This window comes from Pinus tabuliformis, chromosome 2_1 (assembly GCF_031772625.1).
Source record: "Pinus tabuliformis cultivar Carrire ecotype Pingquan chromosome 2_1, CPIR1, whole genome shotgun sequence".
In the NCBI taxonomy this organism is placed as follows: domain Eukaryota; kingdom Viridiplantae; phylum Streptophyta; class Pinopsida; order Pinales; family Pinaceae; genus Pinus; species Pinus tabuliformis.
Window position 1 is genome coordinate 20991608 of NC_142299.1, and position 26048 is coordinate 21017655.

General features: G+C 40.3%; 1 pseudogene; it reads left to right on the top strand.

The window, feature by feature from the left end:
* The window catches only part of LOC149198477 (uncharacterized), an 81589-nt pseudogene extending 63741 nt beyond the window's left edge, over window positions 1-17848 (top strand).
* The last annotated feature ends 8200 nt before the right edge of the window (window positions 17849-26048 follow it).

The window sequence follows — 26048 nt, forward strand, 5'->3', positions numbered from 1 at the left end:
AAACTCGGCAATCTTTTCATATTTTACGAGTCAGATGAAAAGAGCTTAAAGAAGACTCGTCTTTTGAGGAACGAGTGATAAAACGGGTTAGCAGCTGATTCCAGGTAAGGGTTGGAATTTTCCAATCACGGCAGTGTCACAAGGATGGCTAGTGAAATCACTCTTCGCAGTTGTTCCTCAAAATGGGTAAACAATCAAATGGAGGTGAATGATCGGCCAATGGAAAAGTGGAGGTGACGGTGCAAACACGACCAAGGATTTAATGGCTGATAATGTTACATTCACGGTGGTTATTTACCGGAGGATAGTTCATTTTTTAACGAGCTTAAATGCGGGTTGAAACACTTGCTCGATCTTATGTTTATTTTTTAACGAGCATGAACTATGCGCTAAAACTGCTCGATTTTCCAGTCATATGATAAGAATGTCTCATGTAAGATCCCATTTTTTATGGAGCTTGCGCCTTACAAAGCTATGCCCCGCATCCTTTCGTTATGCAAGTTAGGTAACGACTAATCCTACGAGTTTAAAGGGTTAGACCTACAGGTTTAAAGGGAGGACCTAAAAATTTAAAAAATAAATAGCCGCCCCTTGCTTGCACTCTAAAAGGGTTGCATGCCCCCAGGTATAAAACAGAGTTTCAAGGTTACCCCTACTTTAGTCCGATAAAACATTTGTTTCAGCGAGAGAGGCCTACCTCTTACAGGTCACCCAAAGATTGTTCTATTAATCTTTCAAACAAAACACTTATTCGGCAATGTCTACCGAGATAGACAAAGGTGATTGACTCAGTTCTGTCAACTCACATAACTTTGACAAGAGAATCTTATTCTAGAACAACCCCTCTTCCAATCACAGACGGGGTATGGACTAGTCATATTCTCCCGCGGAAACCTACCCTATACCCAAAGTTTTCCTGCCGAAGCAGACCAGGACGCATGCCCCCTGGGTTCTAGTCATATCCTTCCGAATTACTCGTGCTCATCGGGAGGACGGACCATGGGTTGAGACATTTCTTGCGTGAAGAGACCATTTAGGGATGGTATATGACTATTTGCGATGCGTGATCCAGGAAATGAAAGCTGGTCCACGAGCTTGACCACTCTTCCTTCGTGCGGAAAACACATTACTCTAAAGAGTGAGGAGATGATGGCTCCCATGCAATATATATAGTCTCGTCCAAGGAGTAGGTTATAATCCAAGGGTCCTTGAACGACCATCACGTTCATTTGAACGACCTTCCCTTTCAATGTGATAGACACATTGGGGAGGATCCCTAAAGGTCGACTGGTTCCTTTATCAAAGCCTGTCAGATTTCTCATTTCAGGCAAAAGCGTTGGCGAACCAAGCGCTTTCCAAGCAGTAGAGGAAAGGATACTCACAGATACCCCCTCATCAATGATGGTGCCAGCCATGACCATTCTGTATATTTGGACGATAATTCTGAATGGTATGCTTGCTGGCAAACGGGGTCTGCCTAGTTGGTTCCAGTCGAAGGAGACAACTAGGTTGCTTGGTGGTGGGACTGAGTAGATGGCCGGGTATCACTCTGACGAACTTCCTTCCTGCGATAAAGGAATGGGTGGATTGCCCCCGTGCTCGTCGGAGTCTGTGTTGATGAAGAGAATTTGGATGGTGTCATCTTTATCCTCTTCAGTGACTGTATCATTCGAAGACAAAACCTCTGAAGGCAAGAGCGGGTCAACTGCCGCCTCGACCTTTTGACTTTCGTCGGGTATGGATTCAGCTGGTTCATCTTCAATGACCGGTGCTTCAGCTGACCACTTGAGCGGGCCAGCTGGATTTTCAACTAACAAAGGACTCGGCAAGAGTTTTTTATATCCAGGAGGAAGTCATAACGGCGAAACCGGACGATCATCCAAAACTCTTTTTGCTTCGTCTAATAAGGGACAATGGTGGATAGCATGATTGCCTTCGCACAGTCTACAGGGAGATCTAGCTCTCCCTTTTTTTCCAAGGACTTCACTTTCACTAGTTGACGGTGTGCATTCAACCTGGCTATCAGAGGTTGATGCCACCGGATTGTGCAAACGGGGAGACCAGTCCCTTAGTATCCGAGGGATGCAGGGACAATCTCTGTGGAAATGGTCTCCATTGCATATGACACATGGCGATTTAGGCCTAGTCAGTGTTGTGTGTGGATTTTTGTCAGACGACACTTGTTTGCCCCCAGTCGCTTTTGGATCCTTCTTCTTCTTCTCTTTCTTCTTCTTTTCCTTCTTCTCCTTAGGAACTTGGTTTTTTGTTTTACCAGTTCCGTCAAGCGAAGAGGAAGGAGGGGAGGAAGAATTAGAGGAAGTAGAAGGCTGGTGGGTAACTCTGGACTGGTCTAACTGCTGATTCGACTGTTCAGGAATAGTGGTGTTCTGAACGACATTGGTTGAGAAGAGCCAGACTGGCAAGCCAATTGTCAGTCCTGGAAGCGATAATGTGGCCATATGGGGCACACCAACATCTCCCCAAGAGGAGAAGGGACTAGGATTTCCACCAAGGGGAATTCCTTGGTTGGTAGGCTCCATTTTCTCAACCTAAAGATCAACGCAGGAAGAAGGTTATGAATATTCTGTTTAAAATAAATTTTAACGACGCTTATACACAACTTGCTTTTTCAATTTTAAAGAGTCAAGGAAAAGCAAAAGATGACTCTAGTCTCCTTCGATGTTTTAACGAGCCCGAAGTGACAAATGCTCGGATGGACTTTTTCCGTTATAGAGTCTGAAAAAGGCCAAAAGGAACTGCTCTGGAGTTCTAGGTAGAGGGTGTGCCAAAATTTTCGCAAAACCGCAGAATACTTTTTAAGGTACGGGCGGTCAATCTTCTCGAATGTTGTGTTCAGTGCATTGCGATCAGTAGGGCAGTCGACACGGCTTCCTAAGGATAAAGGTTTTATGCCTATAGGGGTCTCCCAATATATACTCGACGGTACGTGGGAGCACAATCCGTACTGGCGCTTATCGTCTCTCAGGAGGAATCACCCAACCATCAGCGAGATCGACAGTCACCAGGTTTTACGACGTCGGAACACGTCTCTAGCCTAGACCTCTATGGTGCGTTAAGTTACAAAGCGTTGTTAAGTTCATTCAATTTATTTTAGGTTGATCTTTTTTAGAAGTTTGCCTTTTTGGATCACCACGAGATGTATGATACAATTCCTAAATGCAGTCTAAAGATGATAATCAAGCTTTCATATCTTTTCAACAATGAAAATCCTAGCTACAAAGGGAAAAGAAAGACACAATCTTTTCTCAAAGAGCATAGAGCACACTGTAAATGCACATTTCCTAAATCAACATACAAACTGTCAAAATGCAAATGCACATATGCATGTATTTGTTTTCACTTTCTTAATATTGATGCCTAAAAAGAAAGTTGTTGTACAAATTTGAATTCGATTTCAAGTGAAAACATAAACAAGCTCCTTTTTCGAAATCAAAAAGACGATTACGACACTTTATGATTTACTTGTTTCGACACTAGAAATGCATAAATTCAAACCAAACGACAAAATTAAAAGCTTAATCAACTCTGAACAGCAAACAAACTCACTCCTAAGATCAAAACGACACTTATGACAGGTCTAGATGTAAGGGCGACAGTATGACTAGTTTACTTTTGTAATGGGAAACTGCAAATGATGTAACAAATACACAAAGAACAAATACAATTTCTTTATACAACTGAGGCAGAATTGAGGCAAATAAAAGGGGTTTCAAATAGGCACACTGACTGACAACAGGCTGCAAAAAACAGAGATAAAACTGAGCAAAAGGAAGCAGGGAACCACAACTGCACAAGGCAAAGGCTGATCAGCGCACCCTCAGCACAGAGAAACTGAACTTCAGCGTAGGTATCCTTCACGGGACCTGCGTTGAAATGCAGAACCTCTTCACAGAGTCTGCGCTGAAGCAAAAACGAGAATTGTTTCTGGGTTCTGGGTCACGGTTTGCAGTTTAATCTACAGTTTTTGGCCGGATAAAAGCTATCAATTAGGTACAACTAGGAGGATGATTTAAAGGAGGACTAAGATCTATCACAAAGGGTTGTTAGAGAACTTGTGGATCAGCTGTTCAGATCATAAAAACAGGCCCAGTGAGTGGACTAGAGTGGCAGATCTCTACTTTGCATTTGAAAATGGCAAATGCATTTCGATTCGGCACTCCTGAGTTTATGAGAAGAACAACAATAGAAACACAAATAAACTAACAAGATACAGTCCCCAGCAGAGTTGCCAATTTGTTGTTGGGAAAAGTATCCATTCGGAATGCCCCTATCCCACTCTAAGGTGTGATAGTGCCTTAGCAACAAACAAGGAAAACTAATTGAGTATTTCTTCTTTATGAAATGTAAATGAGGAGGAAGGATGTAACTAACCTGTGTCTTCCGCTAGTTTGTTGATCCAATCACTCCTCTCTTCAGTGGCTCTCAGCTCCTTGCTCCTTCACCGGCCCAACTTCACTGAATTCCTGCAAGATCACAAGAGAGAGAAACTACACGAAGATATAGATATACATTCATAAAAAGATCAAGCTCAGATTAAGCTAAACATGTAAGCATAACAAAACATCATTGGTACACAGCATGTAGGAGAAACTCAAATAGTTTATTGATAGAATAAGAAAGTCCAAGAGGAGATACAACCAAGTGAGTTCCGATCCAACATCTACCTCCCAGCAAAGGAATCCCTTTCTCTCCTCCAACAAAGCATAAATCACCCAATGTACTAATCTCAATCTCAAACCAACAGCAATTCTTTGCAAAGTACAAAATTCCAGCCTCCTGAACCTCTGGGTGAGAGATCCATATATAGATGTAAGCAGAGAGGATGAGTCAGCTTATGTTTTGACTTGTGGCTTCTCTCTGTCAGTTCTTGCTTCCACTTGGAGGTTGAGAGCCTCTTACTCATCACTAGTCGAATTCATTGAGGCAAGTGTCATTGGAGAAGATTCTAGAAGCTTCCAGGGTCTTTCCACCTCGTTGAATGAGTTTTCCATTTGTCATTTCCCACTCAGTGCACCCTGGTAGTGCTTTTAGGTGCGTTGCAACGCACCCATCTAGTGTACTGGGGTGCACTGCAACGCAGGTAGCTAGAAGAGCTTCTGAATTGATCCTGAATTGACTGTTTTTGAGTTTTTTTTGGTGGAGAACTTCTGGGAGAAGATGTCATTGGTTGACCTTGTTCCTTTAGGGGCAGGAGCAACTCTTTTAGGGACTTTGGATCCCTTGGATTATGGACATTTCATGCTCAATGCTGTAAGGCACAAAAATGTCTATAACAGAGGTTGCTTTTATAACAAGAGGAATGACCTTTCATCTCCCCTTGACTGTTGGTTTACCCTCATGAATCTTGGACTTATAATATTTCCTTTGAACATATAAACAACTCTATAACTTCTAAATGACCTTTGGAATTCTCTATGTGACTTTTTGCCTTCTACTAAAGACATTTTTTCCATATATGATGAAGTGACTTTTCATATTCCACATATGACTCTTGGACTTCCACACATTACATTTTTTCCTTTTCCATTTAATAATTACATCACTCCATTCCAAATGATGTGGCATGACACATGGAAACACATTGACCATTATGATGACACTTGTACAAGTTACAACTTGGCCATAATGACATGGACTTTATGATGAGGTTCCAATGACAAGTTGTCTTCCATGTCGCTTCAGCTTACATTATTAATGGTAGATTTGATCTATGCTTCGTTTTCATGAAATATCCACTTTGTTTCTTATCTTCCCCCTCCAAAGTGTCTTGTATGAACTTTGGAATCCTTTTAGCCATCATGCAATGTCTTCTTTCTATTTCATTCCATGATCTGTTTCATGTCTCCATGATAGCTCTCTTTGTTCTTCTTCTCCGTAGGTTTTTGTTTATGCTTTCTCCTTGCTATATTCTTTAAGCATTACCTTATCATTATAGGAATGTACTCCTGCCAATGAAAATCATTCATGAAAAAGATAAATCAATCTCAAAAACATATATTTTATGACTACCTAGCTAATGGAATGATCAACTCATGATAGGCTTGTGAGAGGGTTAAAATAAGAAGATTTGATTAAGATGGCACAACCAAACTCACAAATGGCTTAAGATGGATCCATTATTCATATTTATTGTGCCATGCACTATGAAGAGGAGCTCTCCTTGGTCCAACACAGTGGTGGAAGCTGAAGGGACAAAGTGGGAAGGCTTCATGCTTCAAGATTGCATCATCCACCCTAAAGAAGAGAGGGGAAGGGTTAAATGTGAAGTTTAACTAGTCAAAGGGCTAAGAGGGAGCCTCCTTTAGCCTTCCCTATTGTGCCATGAACTCAAAGGAAGGGCCATAAGTAAGCCTAGGGCACAGAGTTCATAGGGGAAGGGGGAAGGATGAAGGCATCATCCTTAAAGACTATGCCATGCGCTCAAAGGGAAAGGAGATTCTTGAGAAAGTGCAGATTGACTATTCAAGGGCTAAGAGGAGGCTTCCTTCAGCCTTCCCTATTATGCCATGTGCTCTGGATGAAGAGGCTAAGAGAGGCATGGGTGCAGAGCACATTGGGGAAGAGAGAAGGTGAAGGGTTCAATCTTCAAGGGTGTTCCATACACTCAAAGGGAGAGAAGGCTTGAAAGGCAGCACAAGTTTCTTCAACAAGGGGTCATTATTGCTCTGGAGTGTTCTTTTCACTGTAGGCTAGTGCATTTTGATCCAACAGTGGGTGCTCAACCATTTGGAGTTATCTTTTCATTGAGGGAGGCCATAAGAAGGAAACCACTTTTCCTTAGAGGGTTTTCACTGTAGTGGGAGGATAGGAGGGTCTTTGCATTACATGTATTTCCTTTAAAAAAGGGTGGAAGAGGTCCATGTTGTTAGCTAGGAGTTATCTACGTGTCATGCAAAGAATAGGCGTTCAAAACTCAGTGTAGTGAGCCAATATAAGCAAGAAGGGTTAGGTGGTTTCCTTTGGAAGGTACATAATGTGAAATAGATTGGAGGTGATCTTGAGGAGGAATTAGTGCACAAATATTTCTGAATAAGTCTCTATTAATGAGTCTCATGAAAATTTTAAACTCCTCACTTCATAAGGGGGTTCATGCCTCCACAACTTACACTGGGCAGAAGGACTAACAAGGGCTCCAAAATGGCTAAGTGTGACACTAACATAGTAAAAGGGAGAAACGCATCCGAAAATTACTCAAACATGGATCACAATAGAAAACCATCCATACAAGGTAGAATGATACACAAGACTCATGCATAAAAATCACACCTCGAAATGACGACAAAGTGACACTTATTTCTAAGTGCGAAGTTGAAAAGACACATTATGATACTTAGAACACAAGTTGCGACAGAAGTGACGATTGTGATCAAAAGGTGCACTAAGCTATAGGAATGTTTCTAGTGCATATTCTAATGACATGTAATACCATCCAATGTAGAATAATGTTCCATAACTAACTTTGGTAATACGCAAGGGTGAGACACACGCAGGAGCGAAAACAACAAAAGCGCCACTTGTGACAGGAGGAAAACATGAAGATGACACTTGCAAAATGCAAACAACCTTGGAAATGAAACATGCCAGAGTGAAGATAACATGAAAAAAACACTAATTAAAGTGGAAGTGAGCAAAAGTGACAAATGCGAAAACGACGATGTGCAAAAGCGACAGTTGAGAAAATTCACCGAAATATAAGTACAATTGCAACCAAAGTAAGGGGGTGTGTCAACAAATGGGTGCATTAACTACCAACATGAGTTGAACATCGCACAGATACTATCTCGATGGACGGTTCTATTCTTGTTTGATCTTGCCTAAAGAAAGTGCGGTCCTAAGTTCAACCAAGACTGTGCATGTGTGAGCAAGTGACTTTGATAGTTAAAAATTAGAAGAATACTTTAAAATATTGAAAAATATCAATCAACCATGAAGGGACCATGGAGCGATAGATCGTAAGACCCTCAGTAGGCTCCAAAATTCAAGTGTAGGAAAAATTTTGGAGGGTGTTGATTTCAGTGTCAACACTTGGCGACACACTAGTCCATATTCTTTGTTTAGGTTTAATTTTATAAGTGCAAGACTGTAGTCTTGCATATTACCTTGTCTTCCATACTTAAATTGGTTAGAGATATAGTCCCTTACATTCCCTTAAGTTTGAACACATATCAAGGTGTTGACAGTGCTAGACCCACCAACATTCAAATGGTCTCCTCAATATGTGGTCCCAATTAGACCTCACACCATTTGGGATAGGAGCCCCATCTGGAATATGGTATGGTTTCCGGTTTCTTAAATATTTTCCTTGGATATAACTATGAGCAAGACAGAGGAGTGAAAATGTGCCTTCAAAAAGCAAGTAAGTGTGCTTGGTGAGTGTTTGGTTGTAGGTGTCTCAAGGTTCTTCTACTACAGAGGAGAAGGAAAGTGAGCCTCTAAGAAAGAGGTAATAGTACCACTCTGGTAGAAATACATACAAACAAGAGATATCTATGTAACATCCAACGGAATAGTCCACAAACATGTGATAGGAATTGATCCCATTACAACAAATTCTCAATATGATAATCACTAAAATAAGCAAATAGTTCAACTACTTTAGTATAGGTGAAAACAAACATGAATCGTAAACATTCACATAATAGTCTTACAAATATTCATGATCCATGCATGAAGAATGTGTTGTCCATCAAGCTTCTTATATTAATTATAAGTCCCAAGAAACATGTATACATCGAACACCACTAGCTCCAATAGTGGATCATTGAAGCCACCACTTACTCCTCAAAAGAACTAGCTTGTCTCTCTAATGCCTTGTGGGACGAGCCAAGGTGAAATTCCTTTGCTCATATAATGAGGGTGTATATATAACCAATGGGGATATGCTTCACCTCCATTGTGACTCTTTGACTACCCTTATGACTGTTTGAATTCCTACATTTTCACTTTACATGACTCTTCATATTGTGTATGTGTCCTTTGGACTTCCACTTTACAATACATTTTGAGTAGATAATTACATAATCCACAATAATGATGTGGTATATGATGACTCATGACATGACATGACACTACTAACATGGACTGCATGATGACATGGAAATTTCAAGCCATTATTGTTTCTCCTTTCTATGTGTCTTCTTGACTATGCTCTTTTGTTTACCTCCATATGGCTTAGAGGTAAAGAGTCTTCAATGATGTCAAGTCTTGAGTTGTGGTCACAAACTATTGTCCCTTTCATTTGTGTTAATTGATCACCTTGCATAACCAGCTACAAAAATTTCTTTTAGCATGTTTCCCTTATCCATCTCCTTCTTCATCATCCTGTCATGGACTGAGAAACCCCTAGTCTAAGATGTTGCATGTTGATCCACTGACTGAGTCAGAAGCTAGTGACAGGCTGAGGGAGGGGCTCAGTGAGTGTGCAATTTCACATCTCAAGAAGTTAGGGTGAAGCTTGAGTCTTGAGATTGTGTAATGCGTAGTTCCAGCTGGACTAGGTAGGCAGATTGGGCAGTTTTGGGACTCAGCGAGCCAGGCTTAGGGTTTTTGCATTGTTTCAGCCAACTATGAAATTCTGGAAGGCAGGGAAGACCTGGTGATTGCAAAATTTCATAGCTCATGAGCTCAAGGGCTGGGCTTGAGCTCATATACTATGCAATCCACAGTTGGGGCTAGCCTAGAGGGCTGAATTGCACAATTTTAGAGGTGAAGGTACGGGCTTTCGCACTGAGACTACACAGTGCATAGTCCTCAGAGGCAAGAACTATGAATTGCATATGGTCAAGAGGTAGGGCTGTATCTTGAGGGTTGGGACTGCGTAATGCACAGTTCAGGAAGGACAGATGAGGCTAAGTGACTTGAAATTTTCCGAAATTTGACTAAGTGTGGGATTGCTAAAGTTGATGTGCATAATGGTAGGACTTACCTGTGATCACACACTTAGAGTACTTGAATACATAACATAGATCATCTAAAACACATAAATACATTCTTCTCTCAGTGTGAAAACCTTTGCGACAACTTAAGACAAGTGTGACACTAAAGATACACTTTGCGACGACTGTGACGACACTTGTGCGATAGTGCTTACAAATTTGGCAATGAGTGTGATGGATGTTTACATGGTAATACCAACTCATTCAAAAAAAAAACCCTTGAAACCACCAAAATAGGCTTATATATATCATGCAACACTTATCATGCAAAAATATGACATTTTGATTTTTTTGCAAAAGGAACCAAAAGACTTATAGAAAACACATGGAATGGATCTCAATGTTTGCAATGACAATATACAAGACCAAGATAGGCTCTAGAATTTGGTGCAACCCAAAATTTTGGAGGGTGTTGTAGCAGTGACAACACTTGGTGACACACTGGTAGAATTCCAGCTTCTATGTCTTGGTTGACTCTTCTGTGCAAGGTCTTTGTTCTTTGGGGAGTATTCATTCATCGTGCAGATCACATTGGCTTCCCCATTTCTCCCATGAATGAACATGGTCTCGTTTATGCCTTCTCGATTTGAACACAATCATAAGATTTAACAGTATCACAATGTCTCGAATTGGAAAGGGTAGTGTAGTTCGCGAGCTTTATATTTTCAATATATTTTTTCATCTCTTGTGTTGCTCCGCTACTAGAAGGCTTGGAAAGTGCCCCAGCGAAGTCACTATAGGAACACAAACATTGCTCAGCTACCAGGAATCCTGGACAATACCTCGGTGGAGTTTCTTTATGCACCTCTTTGCATAGGAATCCTTTCTCTTCTTTCGCCTTTATTTGTATAGTTAAAGAGGATTGTGCATTGGCACTTACTTATTTTATGGGCAGAAGAGGGATCCCAACTTATTGAGAGCGGGAGAGTTTTTTCCTTTAGAGAAGCATATAGAGACTTCTGTTTTAGTTTTGCTTGTTTAAATTTTCCTCTTTTCCTCTTTTACTAACTAGATAAGCATGAAGACACCAAAACATAAGAATCAAGTGTGGGCATAAGGTTTCTATAATAGACGCAAGTAACATGGTTCAGACAACACTCTCCTTACAGATGGATCATCTTATCCTTCACAACTTCATTGGCCAAAACATGTAACCAACACAAGGAAGGAGGACTGAACGTTAACTAAATGTTGTGGTGTCACAAGACTCTTTTTAATTCATCCACACACAAAGAAGTCAGAAAACATGTTCACGAGCAATGTTTATTTACATAACAAAACAAAACGTAATACCAAAACAATAAACAAGAAAATAAACTCTGTACATATGGTAGGGCACAGCCCCAGATCATCATTGAAAATAATGTTTCAAGTATTGGCAAGTAACATGAAGAGAGTCAATCTTCTCGACAAGTGATTGAAGACAATATGTGTGTTGGCTAAGGTTTTCGTGTATGGTGAATGGTCTAATCCACAGGGATTGGAACTTAGTATGTTTTCCTTTGTCTTCGTGGGCTTTGTCCCACTTTAATACAAGGTCACCCACACCAAATTTATTTTTCCCTATAGACTTCTTATCGAAACACCTCTTGATACAACTCTAGTGAAGAGAATTTTTCTTTTTATTTTTTTCTTTCTTCCTGCAGCTTGTGAAGGTGTCTATCCTACGCTAAATTCCTTTGAAAGTTGGAGGGAAGGAAAATAGGTTTTTGGGGGTAGGATAGATTCTTTTTCATACACCAAGGAGTAAGGAGACATATTCAGATAAGGTTTTGGAGTGACTTGGTCAGCCCATAGGGAATTCACCAAAGCAGAGTGCTAATTCCTCTGTTAAGAGAAAATGGTATTCTTGATATTGTAGATGAGGTTTTTATTTGTAAACTCAACAACACCATTTCCCTGTGAATAGTAATTAGCTAAATGTTTCAATACAATTCCATTTTCCAATGTAAAATCATATAATATTAATGATGAAAAATATGTTGCATTGTCAAAAACAGGTTAAGTCAGAATGTCAAACCTGGTAATGATATTCTAGTTAAGGAAGCTAATGACTTCCTAATCATTCACTTGTTTGAGTGGAACTGCTTATGCCCACCACGTGAAGTAGTCTGTAGCAGCAAGAATGTAGTGATGTGTCTTTGATGAGTGAAAAAATATTTCACCAATAATATCTAGGCCCCATTGTTAACATGTTTCTTCCACTACAATAGTCTGCAACAGGGCGGCCTACTTCTTTCCATTATCAGCACACTTTTGACAGACTTGACACTTGTGGGCATAGGCATGAGAATCTTTGAATAATGTATGTCAATAGAAACTATCCCGCATAACTTTTTGCATTGTTGTGTTACCCGTGAAGTTTCCTCCAGCTGGTCCATCATGGAGATCACGCAATATTTTCTCTGGATTGTGTGCTTCCAAACATTTGAGTAGTACTCCATTATGGTGCTTTCTAAAAAGCACCCCATACACCAACTGATAAGATAATGCTTTTATTCTGAGTACCCTCTTCTGTCGTGCAGATAATTGTGAGGGCAATGTGTCTTGCTTAAGATACTTGTTAGCTTGATGGGGCCTGACCCAGGTTTGGAGTTAATTAGCCAAACAAATCCCTACACTACTGGCCCTTTCGGCATCAGCCCGCGGTGCGCGGGCTGAAGTCTCACCCGAAGCAGTATGGGGGGATGCTAGAACCAAGTTTCTGAACCCTTGAGATGTCTAAGGTGTCAATTTAGTCTAACTGTACCTACCTTCACGCAAGTCACTTCGCGCGCTATCCTGACCTGTGATACCTTCGTGATCTGTTATAATCACCTTCGCACAACCCTAACCACGGACTAAGGTGCTTTCATGCTACTAGGGCAACGATCTGGTTACTATTTCCCCAAGTCACACCACGTATCTTACTTATCTTCTTACAATTGTTAGTTAACTTCACGTAACTAGATAATTTACCTTATATTCACTTAATCAACACAATCATATATGTGAAGAGATTTAAGAACTAATACTAAAACACTCATAAAATAAACAGTAGAAATATAGAAAAACCAAACATGGTGGAAAAGGCCTTAGCCTTACAGCATTCCTCACATTCTCATTATTAAAATAATTTTTATAATACATATAAATACATGAGGAAGTTTGTCTCAAGATAGTCTGTCTATCTTGAACAAACTTGGTTGTGATATTTTCTCAACAAAACATTAATCTAGGAGAACTTAGTTGGAGAGAATCTCTCATTCTAACTAAACTCCCTAGTTTGAGGAACTAACTCCTAATTCTCAAGATTTGATTTGTTTAATTATAATTTTGGATTTATAATTGTTTTATTACGAGAGTGAGGCTAACATTACCACCCTTAATGATAAATCAAAAATAAGAACAAGGAACCCTCTTCCAAGTTCTCAAGTTGATCCTAAGAAAGCATTGCCTAAAAAAGCGCCAAAGCTGGATGCTGAAGAAACTACAATATGAAGAGACCATGAGTCAGCTGCACATCTGATTCATCTTTGAATGTCGCTTGAAAACTCCATCACATGCCAAGCTACAAAAGGATCCAACTGTCCTTTGCTTGAAATCGGCATCCTGTGTCCACTGAAAAAATTTGATGAACGCCCACTGGAGTATTTGTTTGTCCACTGACAAAAGTTGATGAATGCCCATTAGCGAATCTGCTGATGATGATCACCCACTAGCTGATGATGTTGAAAAACAACTCACTATTGTTTTTGTTGTGTTTGAAAACTGCTCACTGCTAACTTTGCTGTCGATTGCCCATTGGAAAATTTGTTGATGCTCACTCACTGATGAAAATGCCCACTGGCTGCTTCATTGATGTTGTCGAGACTTTCAGTCTGACAACCACTGTCAATTCATTGAAATTTTCCCGCATTTGTCAGTTGAAAGGAGAGACAATCTTCTTCAAATTATTTTTAAACTCCCCCCCTTCAGGTGTAGGAGTGTTTCACTGGTGTACTCCCCCGTTCAACTGCACGAGAGTACCATCTTCATTTTTACTGTTGGCTGCAATATGTGTGAGTGAATTTGATTGTAAAACTTATACAATCTTCTAACCGTGGTTGCCCATTCCCATGGGTCAATCCATGAGTAATTTATCTTCAATTTGGTTGATTGTTGTTGTTTTCTGCATTGTGCTGATGAATGATTTGACTTTCTACAATGGTGACAAGGATGGAGATCAAAACATTGATTTTCCAGATGACTGGTTCTTTGACAAAGAAGGCATTTTGGTCTGACTTCAACTTCAGTTTGCGCACATGTCTGTTTGTCTGCAACTTCAGTTTGTGTGTATTTATGTTTCTCTTCAACTTTCTCAGAACTAGCCAATGTAATTTGTGCAAGAATCCCTACACTGACAAACTTAATGGGCCTCAAATAATCTGGGATATGCAAGTTGGCGTCATCTTTGACATATCCTAAGCCTCATCAATTTCTATTACTTTGGATTTCTTCCCATGGCTTGATGATTGGTTTGAAAGAAAGTTGAACTAGATCAGGGACCACTTCGACACTTGAAGTTGGTTGGATCAGTGACTTGGAATCATCACTCTTCTCTAGCAACTCAGTTCTTTGTAGTTGTGACTCCAGTTGAAGGAACTCAATCATTTCATGTGCATGTTGAAGATGCACTTGGATATTAGCAAGATTTGTTTTGCTGATGTTCACCATGTCGCCAGCTGATGATAAAATCAAATTGTTAAGAATTTGGGATAGTTGAATGTGTGTCGCCATGTTATCTTGCTCACTTTGAATTCAGGCTCGCTTGTATTGTTGCTTATTGCTGATGCTTTAAACACTTGCTAGAGTTTTATAACTTGGTTGCTTGAACTCTTGATTTCACGCTCGCTTGATGACGATTGCTTTGCTTGAATGCTTCACTGACACTTTGTGAATGCTTCAATCAACTTCACACTAGCTCGTTTGTTGTACACGTCATGCTTTGAATTTTCGCACTTGATTTTGACACGCTCGCTTGCTTGGTTGTTTTAATGACACACTTGCTTGCTTTTTTGTTTGAATGACACGCTCACTTGCTTGGTTTTTTGAATGGCACGCTCCTTTGATTTATTGCTTATTGCACTTGCGTTTAACATTGGCTTGATTTGATGCTCACTTGAAGAATAGAATACTAAAATTCACACTCGTTTGATGATGATTTCTTGCTAGATGGCTTGGCTGAACTTGCTTAATTGATTACTAACACTTTGTGCTTTCTTTAATGTATTCACTGAATGTACTGATTTAAAAAAGGAAGGGTGTCGAACAATGTCGAAAATGCACCTAAGAGACAAATGACAAGTTCAATCTTGATGACTTAGTTGAATACTTACTTGACTTAATCTATTCACCTTAACAATTCAAATTAGGGTGTCGGTTACAACCAAGAATGCACCTCTACAATTCAGTTAAAAAATGTTTATATGCAAGTGATACAAAAAGTGTTGATGATGTTGATGTCATCTTGGCTCGAAATGCTTGATTTTGTAGCGTCCTTAACTTGATTTCTTTGATTACATGATGTGAAATGTGCTTGCTTGGAAAATCGTCTTATCAAGTTGATGATGTGATGCTTTGTGCTGTTGTACTTAAGCTTGATTACAGGAGCGTGATTAAGCGTTATTATACTTAAGCTTGCTTATGTGCATGTAATTGTTTAAGCATAATACAAAAAGAGCATTTTGATCATCTGAACACAAGTCATGCACACGCATTCATTACACACGATGTACCTAAGATCCCCTTATTCAATTTCAGGCAGATCTAGGACACAAGCACCACAAAAAATTATGACTTTATTAATTTCTGGAGTACATCATTCTTCAATGTCACAACATTGTCGTGGAATCTTTTCAATGAGAATGTCACACTTGTAAACTTTGGAAACAAATTATCTTCAAAAACTGCCTGCACTGACTCAATCGCTTTCAAAGTAAAATATTACTTTGAATTACAATAATAACTTTCACTTATCACTTCAAATACAAAAATTCACTTATGACTTCAAATATGACTTCAAATATAACTAAATGAAGTTCACCTTACCACTCCACATTTACAAAACACAACTTATCACTCCAAAAATGTTGTACAAATTAAAAAACATACCCTTATTACCCCCATTAACTTTATCATTAACTCTATCATTATTACAGATATTTAAAATAATGCTTTCATAACCTTATCTCTCCAAAAGAAACACTTTATCTTCATTTTTTTTTAATCCCTTATTTAACCATTCCAACTTGACTTATACTTTTAATACACGCTTGGTATGCCCATTTTAAAAAAAAGCATTACTTTAAATGAACTTTAGTGCAAAACTCATTTTAAAAAATAAAAATAACCACGTGGCCTTTGAATTTTTGTTTTTTAATATTTGACTTTAAAGAATATGGGCTGCTTCGTTCTACTCACATACCTTTCAAAGAATCCAAGCGGGAACTTCAACGATGCATCGAGTGTAGCAGGCCACTTCTACGCAGGTAATTCACAGTGTCTTACGCTGGTCTTCTGATAGAGATCTCAAAAAAAATTACCACATTTTTTTAGGACTTAAGATCTTTAATTATCACTTTCTATCAATTAATTCCAATCATGGATTGAACCAGACGTCACGACATATTATAATTGCACTGCCCTCGTAACAGGATCATAGGATTATGAATAACCCATTTATGATAGACAGAGCCGATGTTAATGTACATAATGGTAAAACAATCAGAAGCCTCACGTGGAGCAGTTCAATTATTTCACTCCTCTCTCCATCTTGGTTCCTGTCCACGAAAGGGTTTCCTCGTCCACTGGGGCTACTGGAGCAAATTTCCGATTGCGCTCGGCCCGTTAGAATAACTCCGCCATTTCGATTGCTACAATCCCAGCTGCTAAAAATACATTTAAGTAATTACCCAGAGTTTATCTCCTAATTCATGAGTTTATCTCCTCATAATGTACGTACAGATATCAATCACTGATCTTCTGGTTGTCGTTTCATGAAATAATTTCATCTCAATCCTCCACAATTTGTGATGTCTCAATGGAAATCGTCTTCGTCCAGCTCTCGTTGATCGCTCCTGGCCGTCTGCACCCCTCAATTTACTGCCAACTCCGCCACAACTTCATACGATCTCAGTTCCGGCATGCACTCCATGGCATAAAATGCGACGGTAAAATTAAATTTTGGCGAGCGATAGCATCCAGTGGTCGGGAATGGAAGGATTATGAAGACGATGTATAGGAGAAGGACCTCGCGTGTGCTCTGCACTTACTGGAATCTCTTGAAGAGTGCCCGCCTTCTGAAGATTTACAGCAGCGGAGGTCACAATTGAGCGAATAAGACATTACCTTGGCTGCCACGTCCAATGTTCGAACCCCACACTATGGCACGAAGCAAGGAGATCCGAGAGGAAATTCCACGATTTGATGGATGCGGCCCGTCGTCATGCCCAGCGACGTACGGTTTACCTGGCAAAGCGGCGGGGGGATCCCCAGCAAAGTCTACTGCTTACAGGCAATCGCTGCCGCTTGCACCACGACACGGTCCTCTCTCAGGGCACTCAGGATCAACAAGGCTTAATACCCTGGAATCGAAAGCGAAACATTCTGATTGATAGGTTTGATGGTCAAGCACCTCTAGACTTCATCCAAGAGCCTGATCCCAAACTTTTTCGGTCTCGAGAGAAAACTGAGGAAGAAGAAGAACTCGAGGAGTTTGTGAATTTTGAGCGTTATCGGGATTTAATTAAGCAGCAGCATAGAGGATTCAAGATGAAGAGGGTCTGGAGAATGTTGATCAAGAGCTGGAGGCAAGAGCTGTTGCACCTTTTTTTTTATCAGACAAGTTAAATCCCAGATCACGATCAGTTTAACTCATGACCAAGGGACAAGACGAAGGATGCAACCTCGAAGATTGAATATATTACGGAATTTGGGGGCATAGCAGAAAGAGATGATTTCAAGTCAGCAGGAGTCTCTACACCACCATCACCTCCATCTCAAGCTGATATATTGAACCGGCCTTCATCTGATCGTATACTTGAGGCACTTCATATGGATCTAGCTGCCGCTGTGACTCCTGATTGGGAAAGAAATCACAAAGAGCCTAAACAACCTGCCAGCACTTCATCAGCAATAAAAAAGTTGAACAAGGCTGCAAGTAGTACTAGCCCACCGGAGAAATAGCTGCAGAGGATAATGAGCAAGCAACTAAACAAACAAATTAAAAAGGATATTGTCGTGGAAATGGCAGCAGCAGAGGATAATGAGCAAGCAACTAAACAAACAAATTAAAAAGGATATTGTCGTGGAAATGGCAAAAAGGCATGAGCAGGAGAGCAGACAATTTGAAGCAGAGTGTGGACGAACCACAATACAGACAAAGATGGTGTCCTTGGAATTTACATTCAACAATCCTATCTTCTCTGACCACCAACACGTCTTGGAGACGTTGCCTTCTCCTGGATCGTCCCCCGTTACAGAATCAGAATGCGTTGTTGATGATGTTGTGACAATCAAGCTCACTAAACAAGAGTTACAGTGTTGCTACCACCTTATCCAATATATGTACACAGGACATCTAAAAGATCCACCAGATGCAAAGAGCACAATCATCCTCTTGCATCTCGCCGATCGTTTTGCCATCACATCATGCATAAAGGATCTTGCTTACGCTCTTCAGAAGTTACCCAATACAGTAAGTGGTTGTCTTCAACTTCTAGGGCTCCCCGAATCCTTGAAAGCATCCAAGACAGTACAGTTAGTAGTGGAACATTTCAGCAACTACTTTGGACCACTGCATCCATGGGCGGCCTCTCACTAGCGATCTCCCTGATGCATGCCATTGCAATATCGTCCAGATTTGTGACCTCTCCAAACAATTTAATGAGTACACCTCAATCTATTCCCATATAATAAATGTTGCCACTGTTTTGATGTTGATTTCAAGGCCAAAGACATTTTAATTAGAATATCAAACTGCAAGTGCACATTATGCGACTAATATGGGTTTCGTGCACCATAAGACAGTAAAAATGCAATTCATACCCAATATACTTAATGCATAAAAACAGGAAATAGATACACAGAATTGATGCAAAACTTCTCTTTATTAATGCTTCAATGGTTATAGACTCGACTCACCCTGCGCATTCAGCTACAGGGATCAGTTGCAGACTACTAGATCACTGCGCACTCAGCTACAGAGCCTTCTCCTACTCTACAACCCAAAGACTCGACTCTACACTTAGATCTTTTGCTATGCTTCTATTCCCTCATCCTTGCTTCCATTCCTTATTTTACAACTTAGGGCCTCGCTCTATTTATAAAATCCCATGGTCCGCGGATCATGGGTATATTTCTAAAGCCGACATTACATTACAAAAATGAGGGCGAATAACCCTATGACTCATTTACAACTTCGCGCTCCGTGCCCACAAAATGCGAAGTCTTTCCATCGGATTCACAACTTTTAGCCAAAATCTAGGCTCTAAGCCCCAAAAACTTTCCTTGGGGGATCCCGCACCCAACAGGCCCCCAAGACAAACATCATGACTCACCCTCGAGTCACTCTGTAGAGATCTTCGCATGGAGACCTCCCAACTCTGCCTGGACCGCTCCAAGATCGGCAACGCACTGAGTAGATGCCTCATGCACTTCCTGGGCTAGTCAGATGGTTGGGCCACCTGTGTATGGCTTCAACTGACTACCGTTTACTTTTCCTAGGAAGAGTTCGCCATTCAGTTTCACCAACTGCACCGTGCCACCATCTATGATTTCCTTAATAACATACGGTCCCATCCAATGCATTTGGAGCTTCCCCGGGAATTTATCAAACTTGTTGTCATATAACAACACCAAATCATTCACCTTAAACATGCACAACTTGATATGTCGATCGTGCCAGGCCTTTTTGCGCTTCTTTTGTACTTGCTAATGGAATCCAGCCAAAAATCGTTCTTCTTCAAGTTCCTCCAACTGCGCGAGCCTCTCCTCTAGGGCTCCGCGGTTTGTCATACCTATGAGCACTATTATGCACGGACTAGGCATGATATACTCCATTGGCATTACAGCTTCCACTCCATAGACCATCCTAAAAGGCGTATGTCCCATCAGTTTCTCACATATTGTCCTATAAGCCTATAATACTATGGGTACACGCAGGCCCCGATCACTTCGATGCACATTGCATACTTTCATCAGCGTAGTCTCCAATACTTTGTTAAACACCTCTATGATCCCGTTAGCCTGTGGGTGATACGGTGTGCTTCTTTGATGATACACCTAAAACTCTTCTGTCAGCGCGTTGATCGTTTCATTCAAGAAATGTGTACCATGATCGTTCATCAAGATCTTCAGACAATTGAATCGTGTTAGTACGTGTTCAAACAGAAACTTCGTTGCCATCGTGGTCATGCAATATTTTACTAGCTACGTTTCCACCCAACGCGTCAGGTATTCTGTCGAAGTAATAATTTATCTCACGCCTGTCTTTCCTTGTAGTTTGATAGGTCCTACAAAGTCAATCGCCCACTTTTCGAAGGGCTGCAACATCATTTGTGGATTCAAAGGCATCTCGTCCCTCTGTGATGGCTTACCCATTCTTTGACATACATCGCATGCCTTGCAATGTGCTTTTGAATCCTGATGAAGGGTCGACCACCACAATCTTGCGTGGAGAATCTTCTGTGTGGTTGCTCTCCCTACATAATGATCTCCCGTGGGGCCCCCATGAGTGTCCATAAGGATGTTACTTTGTTCAAACTCTGGTACATACCTTCGCAATATCTCATCATTCCCCATCTTGTATAGATTCCCTGCATTGACAGAAAAATCTGCCACGCGCACTGTTGAGTCCCAAAGCTACACTTCCCTATATTGTTGGCATTATGATTCAAGTGTTGTCCTTGATGGCAACTCACTCAGAGGTTGGTACAGATGCTCAGAAGTTGGTACAGGTAATGGCAACTTAATTAGAAGACAGATCCTAGTACAGCTTACCAAGGAAGTTCATACACGCAGGTTTGTTAAGCCCAAGTCGCGTGTACACGCAGTTTGGCTTCAGAAAAAGCGCGTGTATGTGGAAAAGTACCTTTGGTCCATGGCGGTTAGTCCTTGGAAGTTGTGCCTATGGTTTCGGACCATTGTGTCTCGACGGGCGTGTCGATCCCTAGTTTTGAAGTTGATGGTATTGTGTTTCTATGGTTTTGGCTCTTGGTATTGAACAAGGCCTAAGGCTATATAAGGAGAAGATCACTAGGCAAAGATGTGTGTGTGGGTGTCTGACGCAGTGAGAGGATCTGGTATTGCTGGTTATCTGTTCGGGACGCTTGGTAAGGGTCGGATCTGACAGCAAAGGCAGAAGTAATCATTTCTAGATCTGCACGCGGGTTGCCTTTGGAGAAAGCGCGTATACACGCGGTTTTGGTACAGTGAAGTAGCGTATGCATGATAAGGGTTGATATTTCAGGTTGTTGCTGATTCTGGTGGTTGTTGCAGAGTTCTAGATTCTGGTTTGGGTTCTGTGTTCTTGATGACAGGGTTTCAGTGATTCGGTATTGGGTTGTTTAATGAATTATGATGCAAGTATAAGTTGATGATTGTATTGCGGTAATGTTTGCTTTGTACTCTTGGATCCAGTCTGAAAATTGATGAAACGTGGTCCCTGAAGGTTGTAGGGTCAGCACCTACGTACTAGTAAATGGATCAGCTAGTACAAGAGCTGAGGGGGTTGTAGCTCCCTTCCAAAAGTAGTTGGAAAACGAGAGAGAGGGTTGTAGCCCTCTGCAGGTTGTAGCCTGCATACTGGTAAAGGACTGCACCAGTATATTGTAAAAGAAGTTTCTCATTAAAGAAGAAAGAGACGAATTGCAGCAGGTGGTTTTCACCCACATTGGGTTTCCACCTTATATCATGGTGTTCATGTGTGTGGCTCTTGTGTGATGTTCTGTTCTGTTATACTGCACCTGTTTACTGTTAAATTGCTTAATAATGTTCTGATGCATTTACTGAAGATAAGATTAACTGAATCATAAGATATCTGCATATACGCTAGTTGCTTTAGACACAGTCGCGTGTACACGCGGATTCACTTAACTGAAGTCGCGTATATGTTTCTGAGTATGAAATTGAAAAGGTTTTATTGATCTGATAATACTGATTCACCCCCCCCCTCTCAGTATTATTTCCAACATATATACCTTTTCAGCCTTCTTTTTCCATTTACTTCATCCACCAAGCTGTCAAATCATTGCATATTAGTCTAAAAAGAGCTTATGAAATGGTTTCCTAACTATGTTTATGACTATTGTTTGATTTAGATTTTTGTTCAAACAGCTGCGGAAACTTGTCACTTTCCGCAGCCAGCCCAAGTTTCCGCAGCCATTTTGTTAAAGGCTATGTTACAAGGGTCCAATGGAGAAACCGGATACATGGGCAAGCTGCAAGTGATGTGTACATGGAGTGTGTCCCCTCAGTTCAGCCAAATCACTCATAAACAGTCGTGGTCAACGACGGTCAAAGGAAGGGCCAAACGAGGAGTTTTGCGGTGGCACAGCTCTGTTTTGCCCACGTGAAGGTTTGCGTGGCACGGTCCTTAGTTTCCGGAGGTACTGCCACACCTGTAGATCAGCCCGTGAACTGAATCAAGCACCCACCACTCCATGGATTCAACTGTCATGATGACCATAACGCTAGATCTCGGGCCAAGGAGATTTACGTGTCTCTTGGCAGCATAAAATCTAGGAATTAGTTGCAGCACTTTCACTTATAAATAATGCGTTGATATACACTGGATAGTTAGCTTTGGAGATATAATTTTGATTGTCGTTATCAGCCCACTGTACTGTGCTTTACTTTGTTTTATTACTACACTTTAAATACATGAGAAGACAACATTCCTGAATTTGATTTGTGACTAAGTGATTGACTGGCCGAGGTTGCAGAGGGCCCCTGTACACCAAAGCTTTGTATGTTTTTATAATCCTTGCTTGTATATATATATTGCGTTGTTCAGATGTTTATTGCTGTCCATATTTCCTTTATGTTTTCTTTTATAACTGTTAGTTGATCAGTGCTTCTTTTACAGGTTTTTGTAGGCAGCCCCGGGCAAATTTACATATTTTTGATAACTACTGACATGAGATCATCTTGTCCTTTCTGCTGATTTTCATTTCCTAAGTTTAATTCCAGCACTGTCATTTCTTTCAAGTTTTGTTTTGCTTATTTAATTTTCTGTTACTTAGACATCATATTACTCATCTGTTTATGATTTTCTTTCTATAGCCAAGCGACTCAATTAGTAAGGAATCAGAATATTACTTGTTGTAGTATGATTTAGTTTGCTTTCCTGCAAGTTAGAGATTGAATTACTTATGTCATTCTCAAGAGTTGAAATATGAATGAGTAGTTAAATCTTAGTTTCCTTTTATGCAATTTAATTTCCTGCAATTTAGATATCATATTACTCAACTTGTTTATGATTACTTCCTATAGCCGGAGTGAGTCAAAAGGTGAAGGGTCAGAATGTGGGTTGAAGTAGTGTGATTTAGTTTGCTTTGCTTTCAATCTTTGAGTTGCTTTAAGTTCAGTTTTTATTTTCTTTTTCATACAGCGGTAAGGATACTGGGCCATTGTCACTAGTTCACTGTTTTGGTACATTTACTTCCTTTTAAGAATTGATTTTATTACAGTCAGTTTGAAACTTCCTTTTTGAGAACTTTTAAGTTTGGAAAATCACTGTAGAAATCACCATTACCATCCATACTTAACTTTCAATTTCGCCATCTCACACTAGGGAATCCACAGAAGATAAACCCAAAAACAAACTAAAAAACTAAAAAACGAAAAAAGACTAAGAAAACGGTTATCTTGCACATATAGTGCACTTCACTTCATCAGTTTACGAATCCCGGATTGATATTTTAAATAGAAATTTAGGATACACTAAATTGACCAAACATTTTGGTGCCGTTACCGGGGAAGTGAAACTAGGTAGCCAATTTCTTAAAAAAAAATAAAAATTTCAAGGAAGGAAAATTGATAACCTCTCAGAGTATGATCTCCTCTTGCACTTAGTGTGACCTGGAGGATCAGAAAAGAGAAAGTTATTGGTTTAATAGTTTCTTGAGTATGCTCTCTTCTTGCACCTAGAGTGACCTGGAAGACCAGAAAGAGAATTATTAGCTCGACTTGAAGAAAAATAAAAATGACATGCATAGAGCAAGAGATTCTAGGGGAAGGTTTTAGCTAGAGCCAAGAGTTCGATTTTCACAACTCCATCTACTTCAAGGAATAGACAAGAGACACCTCCATCATCTCCAACCCACACTCCTAGCCTTAGGATTCCTGGAATTCAAGAGGCAGTAGTTGAAATAGGAGACTCTCCCACACCATCCATCGAATCTGAATTAGGAAAAGATCCTTTCTTTCCTTCTACAGGGAGACACATTGTAATTGAAGAAGTAGAATCACCTGAGGAAGAAGAGGGAGAAATTCCTCCTCGTTCACCATTAGTAGAGGAACCAGAGGAATTTGAAATCTCTGAGGAAGCTATCATGACAGAAGAGGTAGTTAACGGATTTGGTAGAGGTAGAGGTAGAGGAGGGGGAGGAGGAAACAATGGAGGAGGTAGAGGTAACAATGGGAGAAATAGGGATGGAGATAACTCATTCGGATTTCCTATAGTCGATGAGGATTCTCGAGCAACAATGAAAAATATTTCACCATCTGTCCTCCCAAACTTTCATGGGTTAAGAAATGAGGATCCTGAAACATTTCTATTTGAGTTTGAGGTCGTGTGTCGAACTTATGATTATCTAGAAGACTCTCAAAAACTCAAACTGTTTCCTTCAACATTGAAAGGAGCTACTTTGAAATGGTTCATGGGACTACTCACTCAATCCATTAGGACTTGAAATGATATGAAACAAACATTTTTGGATAGATACCTGGACTATTGTATGCCCACCAATCACAAGGATGAAGTATTCAAAATGGTGCAAAGAGAAGATGAAAACTTGAAGGATTTACTTGAAAGATTCCAATACAGCCTGAAAAGAGCAAAAATGAGTAACTTAGATGAGGAAACCCTGAAAGCCCTTCTATTAAAAGCCATTAGAGATGAATGGATAGATATTTTGAACATGATGGGAAAATGAGATATATCTCAACTTCCACTTCATGATATAGCAGAGTTATGTGTCCATCTCTCAAGGGGAAAATCTAAGACTGGAAAAAGGCCTAGAGATCCTTCTCTCATCAGAGCAAACAAATCTGTAACTGGATCAGTAATTAGGGCTGAGATTGGCAATATGCTTGATGAATTCAAAACTGATATCTTAGGGAGTCTTAGTGAGCAACTAGACACTCTTAAGATACACAATAAGCAGAAAGCAGAAGCTGAAGCTTTGGCCATCTTTTGCCCAAAATGTAGAAAGAAAAATGCTCTAAGGGAATGTCTCTTGGATGCAAAAGTTGTAGAAACATGTGTGATTTGTTCAGAGAATCATGAGACCAAGGATTGTCCTTCAATTCCTGGGCTCAAAGCTGTCTTTCAAGAAGATCCAAATACAATTGAGTCTCTCTATTTTGTGGCAAGGAGACCTTGGCAGGGGCAACAAAACCAAGGGTTTAACAACTCTATGAACTTTCAAACCCCACCAAATTGGAATCCTTGGCAACAACCTTGGTCCCAACCTCAAAATCCTTTTCAATCATGGGTACAAGGCATGCAAAATCCTTATGGGAGATTTGCTCAATTTTATCAATATCCTCCATCTTTTCAAAACCAAAAAGCTCCACAACTTCCAAATCAAAATCCACAACTATCATTGCCATTTCCACAACAACAACAACCTTCTCAACAGAATCCAAATTCTCAACTCTTGCTTCCATTCCAACAGAAGTCAAATCAACTTCCTTCCCATCCATTGCCAAACCCCAATAATAAAAACCCTCAAAATGCTTACACGATAGAAGGTCAACAATTTCCTACCTATATGATTGTTCCTCTCAATGATGTACAACTCAGATCTGGTAGAGTTTTAGATAAACCTTCTATAGATGCCCAAAATC